This window comes from Mixophyes fleayi, chromosome 8 (assembly GCF_038048845.1).
Source record: "Mixophyes fleayi isolate aMixFle1 chromosome 8, aMixFle1.hap1, whole genome shotgun sequence".
Taxonomy (NCBI): Eukaryota; Metazoa; Chordata; class Amphibia; order Anura; family Limnodynastidae; genus Mixophyes; species Mixophyes fleayi.
In genome coordinates this window covers 92,642,909-92,647,619 of record NC_134409.1, presented here as the reverse complement: position 1 = coordinate 92,647,619, position 4,711 = coordinate 92,642,909, and positions in this window count along the sequence as shown.

The following is a 4,711-nucleotide window of genomic DNA, read 5'->3' as shown; positions in this document are numbered from 1 at the left end:
ATACCCTTATGATTGCTCTGTCGACAGGGCATTAGGAAAGGGGTGTCCCTATACGCCATCTTTCAGACATGGGTCCTCACAATGCAATAAAAACAAGTATGTGTGTGTGTGTGTTAATATTTTGTGGGGCCGGGTGTGTGTGTGTGGGATAATATTATGTGGGGACTGGTGTGTGAGTGTGTGTGTGGGATAATATTATGTTTTGACTGGTGTGTGTGTGTGGGGCAAATATCATGTAGGAGCTGCTGTGTGTGTAGGACTAATTTTATGTAAGCATTGATGCATCAATGGTTTATTTTATGTGGTGATTGGTGTGTAGGGGATTAATGTTATCTGGGGATTAGTGTGTGTGGGGTTAATGTTATGTGGGGACTGGTATGTGTGGGGGGTTAATGTTATGTGGGAACTGGTGTGTATGGTGTAATTTTATTTGAAGTCTGATGTGTGGGGGGCTTAATGTTATGTGGGGACTATTGTAGGTTGTTATTGTTATGTGGGGAACAGTGTGGAGAGGTTAATGTTAAGTGGGGACTGATATGTGTGGGTTAATGTTATGTGGGGAATGGTGGTGGACAGGTTAATTTCATTTGAGGGCAGATAGGGAGAATTAATGTTATGTAATTGCTCTCAACGTGACGTGGGGCTGCTGGGTGCTATTAATGTATTTTAAGTGTTATTAATGCAATGTGGGTCTCTGTATTTAATGTGTATTCTATTACTTTGATGTCGGGGCTAGTCTGGGGGAAATAGGCCTATTTATTAAATGTGATTGCTATTGAATTAACGTCAGGGCTGCGTCTACCTGAGTGTAATCAGGTCTAAATATTACATGTTTTTATATTGAGATTAATATGCACTGTAGGCCAAGAATTAAAAGCATACGTTACGCTGTCCTAGAATGCATGCTGAATTGCTAAACTGTGTTGCAGCTCATTTACAGCAGCTACAAACTCTGCTTCATGTAATTAGGCCTCATTGTTTCGTCCCTGCTTGAAAAGGCTCTTTGTGGGAAAAAAAACATTCTGAATTCTCTTTTGGCAGGAACCCCCCCATAAATATATCAAGGACTCCAGAAAAGGAGCCATCAAAGGATAGATTTAATTTGCCATTAAGCCCAGTCCTCATGTCTATCAATTTGTCCATCATAATGATCCACTAAATTTATTGGACACTTGAGTTAAGTTAATTTTATCCATATTATCTGCACATTAACCATTTGTATCATGCATTATTACATCAACCTGTACACATAAAGGGGTAATTGCATAATATCAAAAACCCACATGGAACACATCTCTCTCAATCACATTAATATACATTTGCTATAGCAAATTAAACAGTCAAAGTTTTTTTTTAAATAATTAACTTTATTATAAAGAACAAAAATAAAACGAACTTTAGTAAACAACTACAAAAAATAAATTATATATTTTTTTATCTCTTTAATATACTTTATAATTTTTTTTCTTCTCAATGTTAGTTAACAATACTTGGGAGGGTGGGGGCGGTCATATTCTGAACACAGTACTGCAACAGGACTGTATTTTGGAGGCACATGTAGGTATATGGGAGGGGGGGGGTGTAAATTGCCAGGCAACATACTCTTATTATAGGCCCACAATGTGAGATACCTGGGATGTCCCTGCCTCCTCAGTCATCTCCAGTTTGGCCTCCACATGGGGCAGTTCCAGGGGCACCTCCATGATAATAAGTGGGCACTGCCAGTCTGCATCCTGGGTTTGGTAAAGGGATTGGGGGTGGGGTGGGTATAACTGATTATACTGTAATTGGGGAAAGGCATTGACCATGGGTTGGGGAACGTGCAGCCTCCTCCTGGGCTTCCTTCTAAGCCCTCTACATAGCCCTTCTCCTGGGCCTACTCATAGCCCTTCTCATGGGTCTCCTCCTGGGTGACTGGCAGCAGTGGAGTCTGATGCGGCAGAGGCATTCTGTTGGAAGAAATATGATACATTAGATTATTTTGACATGGGCACCCTCAGGTGATTCATACACGGAAAATTTCTGGCAATAAACAGTATATAGTTTGTCAGGAAGACACCAGGAAACCTAACTCTAGCTAGTTCCAGTCTCCCTCTCTGGTCACCGGCCACTAGCTAGCATCGGTCACAATGCACAAGTGCATAACACAAGTTTATATAGTTGAGACTCCTCCCACAGTCTCGGCTTGATAGACAGATGACACTCCCACCTTCCCTTTAAAAGGAGTTCCCTGCAGATGCTGTGTAACCACTCTTAATTTCAGACAAACCTTGTCAGCTTTGCTGTTGCTGTGGAGAAAGACACTTTCAAAGCATCACACTTCATACTTTTACTTTGTGACACATGTCTTAGACCTGTATATCTCTGAACCAAGATGCACTGCTATACCTGTGAGTAACCCTGCCTGTAGCCTTCTCCTGTAGACAGTCAGCTAAATAGCTAATTCCTCTCTTAGAGGCCTGTGACAAACCCTTCCATTTGTCCCATTATAAGGGTTATCTCTGTCTCACACATACAAAGAGACATACAGATAATGCTAGGTTGCAAAGTGAAATACCACGTATTGACGATCATTTGCCAAATAAACACACCTCAACACCACTTTCATATGGACTTGACCTGGGAGGTTTATATTAATCACATACTGATTCAGAAACATTGCTATTTGATAGCAGGCCTTGTACTTTGTGCATTGAAGGTTATTAGAAGTCATATTGATTTGTAATGGGCCAGGTGTAACTGTAATATTCTCTCCTCCCCATATCGCTCCACTACCGATTGAGCTGCACTATGCTGCATTTGTGACTGAACTGTCACCGCAGACACAGCTTCAAATCCCCCCATCCTACCCCCCCTCCCTATTTTCATTTTTGTCTTTTGTACCCTTGCAATGAAAAACTTATAATAAAAAAAATAATAATTTTTTTTTTAATGAAATTACTGATATGATGCAAAAGTGTGGATGCTATGGAGTCAAACATAGATGTTTATGTTTTGTTTCCAACCACTATGTTAGCTGAAGATGCAGAGACAGTGGAAGAAGAGGAGGACCTTGTGGAGGACATCCTAGATGTGGAAGAGACACACATAGATGAAGAAGCAGGGGGCAGTGAGCAGCATTCTAAACTCCAAGAGTTCTATCAGAAAATGTACCAGTCCAATCAATTCTTAGAAAATGGCACAAACAAATCAACACAACCCTCACCCATATCCTTCACACTTCACAATATATTGACACTACCCTGACCCTTCTCACTGACCTTGTTGCCCAATATGTCTCCACTAACTCTCCTGCCCCCAGGCGCGGGCTGGTAAGTGGAAGCCCGGGGGGCGCACAGGCAGCTGCATCACGTGACATGCGATGCGGCCACCTGTGCGCTGACGCAGCCGCATCGCATGTTATGTGATGCGGCCAAAGGTAAATGAATAGGAATATTGCATCGGAGGGGGGGGAGCGGCCCTAACAGCGGTTGGACTGAGCGGCCCGGCCCTGCCTGCCCCTATGTCACATGTTTCCCTTCCTGCCCCAATGTAACATTTCCTCACTCCTAACCCTCTGCCAAATGTCTTTCTTTGGGCCCCTATGCTCCAAGCTTACCCTCTTTATCCTCCCCAAGTTCACGCCTCACTATCTTTTAGAAGTTTACTCTCAGTATCCCCCCCAAGATTATCCTCACTATCCTTCCCAAGTTAACCCCTTAGCCCTGCGGTCTCCAGCCCCACTGCCCTCTGTTGCCCATCCACCCTCTGCTGCTACTTCTCCCTTTGTTGCTCTACTGCTTTCTGCTGCCCCACCACCGTCTGTGCCCCACCACCCTCTGGTTCTCCACCACCATTGCAATCCACATCACGGGAAACAAGGTGTTAAGGAAAGAGAACCACTGCTCCAAATGTTGTCCCAGATGGAAGCATATAAGAACAAAATATAGTCTAATTTCTTATGTATATTTGCATATGTGGTTTTGTTTCATATTATATTATATATATTTGGTTTCCTTGTTTTTTTCTCCATTTACTTTAAGCGTTACATTTGAAGCAAAGCCCAAAAGGTACTTACATGTAAAGTATGACGAAATGACATATTCTTTATAGTTGGAATCTGGAGGATTAGGATTAATGTCAACCACCTCCTAGCCAGCAACCTCGGCCCTTTCCACCCATGGAACCCAATTCCTGATATTGAGGTTATGGAATACCACACAGAGCAATTATGTTGCATTAAATATTGGACGCATACATAAGAGCACCACCATATTGGTCAAAAAAGTAAAAGGCCAAAAATATACTCTATAACCTATCTGGTATGTATGCGCCTAATTGTATGTGGCTATTTGCTTCATGTGTGGATTTAGGTTGAGGAATCAAGGGCGGAAAGGATACACTATAAAGAGTAACAGAAAATAAGAAATAAAATTATTACTAATGAGTAACTAAACAAACAAACAAACCATCAGGGAGATCTTACAGCATTATATGGAGCCATTGTGAATACTTCTTTGCAGGGCCAGACTGGGACTAAAAATCAGCCCTGGCATGTAAAGCACATAGGCCCACGTGTTGTGGGCTCCATGCACCATATTGTTGCACACTGATGCTGGCGCAGTGTGCGGGACAATATGATGTAGTATGAGTGTGTGTGTTTGGGGGGTATTTATTTCTCCTAATGACCCTCAACATTACATTATATTGTTAGCACCCCCGTTACATTAAT